General features: G+C 38.2%; 1 long non-coding RNA gene across 1 annotated transcript; it reads left to right on the top strand.

Annotated features, from left to right (window-relative positions):
* Positions 1 to 562: 562 nt before the first annotated feature.
* LOC121932662 lies at positions 563 to 9,395 on the top strand. Its single transcript, XR_006104400.1, has 3 exons — positions 563 to 4,703; positions 7,488 to 7,933; positions 9,243 to 9,395. It is a non-coding gene; the product is annotated as an uncharacterized LOC121932662 (long non-coding RNA).

Below are 9,395 nucleotides of genomic sequence, written 5' to 3'. Positions count from 1 at the left end.
TATTTTATTTTTATTTACTTTATTTTATTTATTTTATTTTTATTTACTTTATTTTATTTATTTTATTTTTATTTACTTTATTTTTACCATGCATTTTATTTATTTATTATATTTTAATTTTATTTTTTATTTATTATATTTTAATTTTATTTTTTATTTATTTTATTTTTATTTTTTTATCTTTATCATTATTCATTTTATTTATTTATTATATTTTTATTTTTATTTATTATATTTTTATTTTTTATTTATTTTATTTTTATTTATTTTGTCTATCATTATTCATTTTATTTATTTATTATATTTTTTGTTTTTTATTTATTTTATTTTTATCATTATTCATTTTATTTATTTATTATATTTTTATTTTTTTTATATTTATTTTTATTTTATTTATTATTTGTTTTTTATTTTTTATTTATTTTATTTATTTTATTTATTTTATTTGTCTGGAGCAGTGATGCTCAAATTCTGTTGTTGTTTTGGACTTCAGCTCCCAGAAGCCTCAGCCGTCTTAACCCAAGTCCAAAACATCTGGAAGGCCAGAGTTTGGGAATCACTGGTCTGGAGCGTCCTACATTTGGGGATGCCTCATCCTCCTTGGCGAGGTGGGGACCCTGGTCACCCTGCTGTGCCCATGACGGTTTAAAGTCCAGGTATTCCCAGAATAAGGTCCTCCTCCAGATGTTTTTGGACCTCAGCACCCAAAAGCCTCAGTCATCTTTTTTGTTTTAGGTAGAATGTTTATTTAATTTCTGTAAGAGAAAAAGAAGTATGTGTTGGCAATCAACAAACTCTGTTTTCAAAGACTGTATTAACTCTGAAGGACATTATGAATCATAAAAGAGTATTAAGTAGCATTGCATTAAAAAACAACAACACTGGAACAATGCAGTTACTCATTTGAAAGATGTGCTGGCTATGATTTTATTTTTAAATAACATATTGTTAGTCCCAGAAGTGGCCTTGAACGCTCATTGCAAGAAATGGGTCAATGCTCTTCATGCAGCTCAAATTCTTTCCAACAAACAGGCCATCTCTTGCCTCTTCTCAGTGTCAGTTTTCAAATATGTCTGGCGTCTGTATAGAGCAGCTACTACAAGCCTCATTCATCTTGACCCATGGTTTGGGATTCTGGGAACAGAAGTCCAAAACATCTGGAAGGCCAGAGTTTGGGAATCACTGGCACATGCACATCCTGCACCCTACTTTTTCCTCACCTGGGGGACCCAAAAAGGTTGTGGCATTTGCTTGTGTCCCCTTAAAACACCAAAGAGATGGGGTGAGTGGGGTGACGCTCAGTGGGAGCAGAAAGGAGAGTCCCTGGATTTGTTTGGTTGGTTTTTTAATTAACATGTCAATTTTTTACCAAATTCTCACTTTAAAGCACATGAAACTAAGTGTATGGAAATACATTTAGCCTGCGCAGAGGTGGTGCTGAAGAAGAGTGCTGAGGACAGCCTAAAAGATGAACAAATAGTTTACAACACGGGGAACAATGGTAAGAATAAACATTATTTATCCCTAGGCTTAGATTAACCAGGCTCCACTCATGATCCATCAAGCCAGGTGTTGTCCTGGTTTCATCCTTTACTTGTATGATCAAGTCCCCCTCCAGTTGTTACTTAATCCATTTAGCTTCCCATTTCATCCCAGTTTGGCTCTGCCAGGAGACCATTACTATTTCTTTTATCTACTTTTAACAACATGATTTAAAATAACATCCAAAACATACATACATACATATATTCTCATACTTAAAAACTTTCACCTGATCTTACAATTTTTACATGCTTTTGCAAGGAAACTGTTCTCCTTTCGCATAAACTTTAACTTCTTCCAATCAGTTTTCTTTCCTAGAAAGAATATGTAGATAGTAAACGCCATTTGACAGCAGAAGAAACTGGGCCAGAGATGGTGAGTTTTTGTTCGTCAGATATTTGCAAGTGCAGCCTGGATGGCCACCTGTCAGGGAAATAGCGAGAGACTTTCTTATCCGCTTGGGGGTGGATTTGGGTAACTTTTGATAGTATTTCTGATGCTATCAGAAATACTATCAAAAGTATTTGATAATATTTCTGATGATGATTTTATTATCATGGATGATTGTGAACACCAACTAAGCTATCCTACTGAAGATGGGACAGAACATCTGTAAATTGTGCAAATAGTATTATAATGGGATCCTCGCTTATCGTCTCACTAATGCAGTGTCCACTAACTTTAGTATAATACCACCAGATGGAAGTCATAATACTGTGTGCTCCTAGCGGACATCTTGTTTTCTTCCCTCACAGTCCATCTTCCTCACCATCACTTTTCTATTCCCACTTGCAGTGACTGATGAGGTCTCAGGCAGAAGACGTTTCCAACATCACCTGCTATCCTATCAATTTTTCTAGGATTGTGTGTACTTGCAAGTTACCAGATACAGCTGAGCCCTCTGCAAACAAAATTCACCCTAAGAACTCATTCACACTGCAGCATTAAATCACTTTGATACCATTTTCACTACCATGAAATCCTGGGATCTGTAATTTCTGGGGTCACTGGATAGAGGAGATGCTTCACATTCCAGCATGGGCTAAGGATTTATGGTCTGTTTTGATCATGATTACCAGTTGGCTTGTTTCATTTAGTCTGACTGCAGCCATTTCCCACTGCTAATAATGTCCTTCAGAGAAAACCAGCTGGCAGTTTTGGCCATCATCTTTTATTCTGTCCTGGTATCGCTCTATTAGGTACAGCGTGTGCCCAAATAACAACACTTGTGTTGTTGGATTTGAACTGCAACTGGTGCTAATAATCATAGCTTTTTTGATCTCCTGCATGACTTCCTGATTTGATCCCCTGATAATGTCAACTGTTCATTGGGAAGGCCTATAATGTTTGATAAGTAAGTCAAGAAACCTTGGAAATTTATTATTCCCAGAAAATATAAGAGATCTGTGATTTTAGATTTTGACATTTCTTAATTCTTTTTCTTTCTATAAGGTCGCAGCATATATTATCTTCCCAGAACATGTACAGAGATTGGAGTCCACACTCAAGTTTTAATCATGTATTTCTCTTGACTTTGCTGATTTTTGGGACTGGCACTGTGCCTAGGAAGAGATGGGAAAAGTTCAGGGCATGTTTTCAATTTAGACTTAAAGGGAATCTGCATCCTGTTCAGACCCTGGAAAAGTGTCTACTGTGTGATTCTGCCTGAGATCCAGCATCTCTGACTTCTTATGCTACTCCTTCCAAACATGTAATTGCTCCCAGCTCCTCACCTGCTCCAACTAGTTGTTCTCATCCCTTGTCCATATAAATGTCTAATTTGTCTTCCTCCCGCTCCTGCACCCACGTTACTCTTCTAGATTGCTTTAAATCTTCTTCTTGTTGCTGACAGTTTCTTTGGGTTCCTTCAAAGTCTTCTGCTCATGATTCCTTCAGGTTCTTAACTACTCCTAGAAGGCTCTGTCGTGAATGTAATTCAGATACATCAATAGCTATGGCTCCTTGAATTATACCTGATGCTCACTGATCTTGCTTCATCATTCTAACTGCTTGATTACCTGCCAAAGACTGAAGAAAGGGATGGGTTAGTTATAATCTGCCATACTGCTACAGCCACAAAACATGCTTTTGCAAAACTAGCCTTTTCCTTCCAATTTTATCAGACAGAACCTTTTCTTCATCAATTTTATTTCAATGATTCTTTCTGTTACATTACTGTCATTGTTTTTCCCTGCTTTGTTTCCTGGACTGTGCTTGTAGATCTCCCTTGAAGGGCAGTATAACAGTTGCTCCCATGAGCCTTACTGATATCAGGACATCTGGATGATATTGCTATATTATTTTTAAACTGCGAGCTATTAGGCTTTGCCTCAGACCCTAGTGGAAAAACCCCAATAAGTCTTATCACTTCAACTATTTGTAAAGAGCTTTGAGTGGTTGCAGGGGTTACATTTCTGTTTCACACTTCTCTAATGCAACTTCCCCATTCTTTCATACATCTCAATGTAGTCATATTTGTTCAAATTCAAATGTAACTCATTGAGACTGCAAATATTTTATTATAAAATCCATTAATGGCTGATTTTCAGGAACCCCCAGTTTTGTAGGATAATAGAGTTGGGCTTGTTCCATGCAGCCACAACAAAGAAGACAGCTGTATGGACCACTCTCCTTTTACTGTTTAAATCGTGCATTGTGTTCCTGTTGAAGTTTCCAAAGCATTTGCTATTTACAGACCAAGAAACTGATTGTTATAGCAAATGCTTTGCTGGGAACCATCTGCTCTCTTGGTGTTGTTCCTTGTCCTCTATTTCTTGTAATATGCCTTAGTTTTCTTTCCAACTAGTTTAATAAACCTTTTCAAAATACACCAAATTTTGTATGTATGTACCTTCAAGTTGCTGTCAATTTATGGCAACTCCATGGAATTTCATAGGGTTTTCTTTGGCAAGAAATATTCAAAGGTTGGCCCAGAGTTAACTGAAAGTCCAGGCATGGGATTCAGAAGATGGGATAATTCAGACTTGAGGGATTCAGAAGTGGGGAAAGGGCGGAGGTCCTGAATTCAGACTGTGTTACAAGTGATGACTTGTAACTCTCCCTGTGCTCTCCACAGGTGTTTCCCAGAGATGAAGCATCTTCTCCCACAACTTGTTCTGAGTAGACCAGGCAAGACAGCCTCCATGTGATCAGCTACAACAGTAAGCAAGAGGCTCCCAGGGGTTCACACAACAGTTTAAACCACAGAGAGCCCATGGGGATGAATGGCTGGCAACCCCACACATGGCTTTGTCTTTTCTGTACACAATGCAATGGAGGTACGCATTGACCATTGCCTCACTCCAGTGGCATCAATAGCGTTGTTGTCAACTGGTATGATAACTCATGGTGTATCTCTCTCACACACAACATTGACCTCCTCCCACTCCACAGCATATACAATCCTTAGATATGTTTTTTGTACTAATGTTACTCATAAATCGTAATTCCTGTATATTACTGAAAGTAATGGCAATAGTAGTTACATAAACAACTAGCAAAACTAAAATTATATCTTTAAATTATAATACAATGCATACAGCCCAAATGTATTTACATGTACAATGTTTCATGTGGTTGAAGTGACAATTTGGTATGATAGGATGTTTTTAAGAATATTTTAAAATAATATTTTTAAACAAATTAAAAATTTACATTTTAAAATTTTATAATAAAAAAACGGAGTCCTCTCCTTTGACCTCCCACTGAGACTAGTATGTCACGTCATCTCTTCCACTGAGCTCCAGTATTATAAAGGGAAACAGGTGAACGCCACAACCTATTTCTGCCAAAAGGCGGATGTTTGGAGACCATTGGTGACATCTCTCTCAGGTGTGGCCTGAACCCCCTGTAGCCCACTAGTGATATTCCTACCTCAATCAAATTATACCAGCCTTCAAATAGTCCTTCAGCTAGAAGACTGTTCGCTGACAGGTTTTCATATAGAGGACTATGAAAAATAGGATGCATGGTTGCTATAGCTGCATGACAGCTTTGCATGCCTTTTTTGTAGCCAGCTGCTTTCTCTAATTTGCCATGGGTTCCACCTCTTTCCTGTTGCTTCCTTTACTCTTGAAAGGTCTATCCTACATTTTCTCACTGCTTATAGTTCTGGAGAACGCTCTGGTTTCTTTCTGAACCACAGAGTTGCTGCAGTTGCTGTCAGTTTTGAAAGCATGGGCAGAAAGAGTATGGTCTCTAAAGAGTTAGGGGGAAGCATAGCAATGTGTCTCCACCTTCCTCTTTTCATGTAGTTGTTCAGTTCTGATCTAATTCATCCTCAGTGCTTGATCCATGTTTATTTTTAAATTTTGTTTTGTTTTGTTTGTTTTTGCACAAAGTAATAAATAGAGATCCCTTTTGCTCTCTCTAGTATGATCTGTCCTCAGTCATTCTTGGTCCATGAAAAAGTGGGCTATTTATCTCTGGGTGGAGTGAAAATATGTTATGTAGAAGATGGAGTGAACTTGTTTTCTGCCATTTGAGAGGCTAGGTCATGAACCAATGGATTTAAATTGCAAGAAAAGTGTGGTTGCTCTATGATTATCTTTTTATTTTGAATAAGATAGCTGGAAATTTTAATTAAGAGATATGTTTCTTAAGGAAAGCAAAGATCTCTGGTTTGCTTATATACCACTTAAGGATAGAGTTAATTAAGCCAAGAGAAATGCAGTCATAGAGGTTAGAGAAAATGAGTTTTACTTAGAGTTGTGTAAAGATGATTACATAATGAAAAAAATGTGTCTGAAACTATAAACAGAAGATGAGCCTGTAAAAGAATACATGATAAAGTTGGCCCAAAATTTTGGGCATAATAGTCACATAGATGCATGGGGGGAAATGTTTTCTAAAGATATAAAATTGACTGGTGCAATAAGAAAACCTTACTAAGAAAACCTGTATAAGGTGATGTCGAGATGGTATCTAAACCCAAATAAGCCGTAGAAAATGTCCTAGAGTATTTCACATCAGTTTTAGGAAAGGCAAAACAAGGAAGGCTCCTTTTTTCACATGTGGTGGACTTATAAGAAGGCAAAAACTTACTGGTTCAGGAGAGACAACCTGGATCTCAAAGGAGGTTACTTCTTGTGTTGCTAATGGACTTTACATTTCATTCCCTGGCATTTAAGACCCTTTATCTTGCAGAGACCACATGGCCAAGGAGAAGGAATGGCGTCTGGCTACATGGATATCCCTCCATACTATCTTAACTGAGAAGAACTATAACAATATCTTGACAAAATGTAGTCCTATGACTCCAATATCATTTTACTTTCTTTCTCCTGTTTGATTTTTTTACACCTTTGCCTGATGCAAAAGTCAGTGGCACTTCAAAAGCTTGCATTATGTTTTTTGTGCATTTTGGTTGGCCAATAAAGGTATCATGTTTTGTGGATGTTGGGTGTTATTTTGGAAGTTACTGCACTTTACTGTATGGCCAACATGACTAACCCTCGATAACCCTAGATATGTCTAAAGGCACCAGATCACATCTGATTTTGGAAGCTAAGCAGAATCAGTTCTGGTTAAGATTTGGATGGGAGAAAGGCAATGAATACCAGATGCCGCTTAGCCATGGAATACTCAGAAGTCGTTTTGTTGGTTCCTGGAAGGAACCAACAAAACGACTTCTGAGTATTCCTTGCCTAAGAAAACACTATGCAATTAATGGGGTCACCATAAGTTTGTAGGCAATCTGAAGACACACAAAGAGCTGCAAATCATGTTTTTGTAAAACACATATTTTCCTTGCAAGCATAATCTTTTTCTCTGCACTTCTATTTGTCTGGTTCTTTATACTGCATTTTTAAAAAAATTGTGATTCTTTCTGTTATATGATTTTTCCTTCTTGTTCTTATGAATTTCTAGTTTGCCTCTGTGACTTTGATATTGTGATTCTTTTCCTCATTATGCTTTTTGTATATCTGGTGATCACTGACCCTTAGAACAAGTCTGTCTCCAGTCATCTCCATAGGAAGGGTGCCAGATTCCCAGGGCTTGACCAAGAACATCAGCAGAAGGTCATAGAATCATCTATTTTCTTTTTATATACATGATTTAAATGTGATGTATTACATGTCACAGAAATTCCTTTGAAAGATTTTACTGCTTTATTATATTCTTTAAAATAATATTAATTCAGCTTATACAAAAGCATGATATCATCTGCTTGATTTCCTATTGTGTATGCCAGTGTATTAATGTGCTTTCCTTTCCTTTTCCTTGAGCTATCTGGAACATCTCAGATCTGCACCTTAAAACTTATTGGACTCTACTGGCAGGAGTAGACACTGCTAATGGAGATTGCTCAGGGAAATGGACATTAAAAGATGGTCCTGTCATTCACTTTCTGTCCCCAAATGTAGACTTCTGCTCACCTTCATTGTTCTTGGTAGGTCAGGATACCTCTTGGGCTGCAATTAAATGGCAGAATTAATCCCGTTTGACATCACTTTGACTGCCATGGCTTAATGCTATGGAATTCTGAGATTTGTACTTTTGTGAGATATTTAGCCTTCTGTGCCAGAGAGCTCTGGTGAAACAACAACTACAAATCCCAGCATTCCATAGGATGGAGCCATGACTGTTAATATGGTGTCAAACTGCATTAATTCTGCACTCATTTACGTCACAGTTCTCTGGATTCAGTTATAATCCAAGGCAGCAAAGAAACCAGGAACCCCCCACTCTGTTTGTGGAAACAGTGAGAAGAGAGGAAGACCTTCTTCCCTCTTGCAACCCTCCCTCTTCCTCCTCCTTCCTTACTCTCCCTCCTTGACCATATGTTCCCTTGGAATGTCGATTTGGCATGCTCACACCATTTGCCTGTATTGCCATTTGATCCAGAAGTCATCTAGGAGAGCTACTGATTGCTTCTCTCTCCTCTCTGCCCCCACTCACCTGACTCTGGCTGTGCTGGAGCAGATGGCAGTGCCAGCTTGCCAAGTTTTGTTACTGATTGGCTCCAAGACAAAGACTGTGCATGATAATGCTCTTCTCAAACATGAGGAAAATGACCCTCCTCCCATTCCCTGAGAAAATATAGTGGGCCTTTGGTATCCACTGGGGTTTGGTTCCAGGACCCCTGTGGATACCAAAATCTGTGGATGCTCAAATCCCATGATATACAGTGGCACAGTAAAATGATGTCCCTTATATAAAATGGCAAAATCAAGATTTGCCTTTTGAAAAGTATATATATTAAAAACATTTTTAATCCATGGGTGCTTGAATCAGTGCATTAAAAATCCATGGATATGGAGGGCTGACTCTTGAGGCTGATTGAGTTCCCTTTGTTTTTCTGTAGGTCTCCAATAACTCTGTTTCCCACTGACAAATCTCAGGCCACTGAGCTCTGCCCACCTTTCTAGGAAACTCCAAACCTTCTTCTCCCACCCGACACACACACACACACACACAATCCACCAACTCTCTTACTATTCCTGGAGGTTTTGATGTTTAAAAGAAAGCTGAGAGGGGGGCACCAAAGTTTTGGACCACGAATCCATCGAGTCTAACCAAATTTAATTTGCTTTGAATAGCCTAAGCTATAAGCTTCTCCTTTTCAAGGTAACTGGGGCGGAGGAGGGGAGCTCATACACTGAAAAATGGAAGAAAGGAAGATAGCTTCCATCCTCTCCATCGTATTTTCCCTTTTCTCCATCCTCTTACTATGTTTCTACTCATTCCTCACCCATCAGACACCTCCAGTGCTGGAAGAGCCAAGGAGCAACAGTAGGAGGAAGAGAAAATAGAGGGAATGAGGAAGAACGAAGTGGAGGTACAGAAGTTTCCTCCTGCACCCACTTTTGTTACTGGGGCCACGTGTTTTCTGGAGCCCTGCAGCTACAACC

Source organism: Sceloporus undulatus, chromosome 6 (assembly GCF_019175285.1).
Source record: "Sceloporus undulatus isolate JIND9_A2432 ecotype Alabama chromosome 6, SceUnd_v1.1, whole genome shotgun sequence".
Taxonomy (NCBI): Eukaryota; Metazoa; Chordata; class Lepidosauria; order Squamata; family Phrynosomatidae; genus Sceloporus; species Sceloporus undulatus.
Note: the sequence above shows the minus strand (reverse complement) of the source record. Positions and strands in the feature narration are given on the sequence as shown.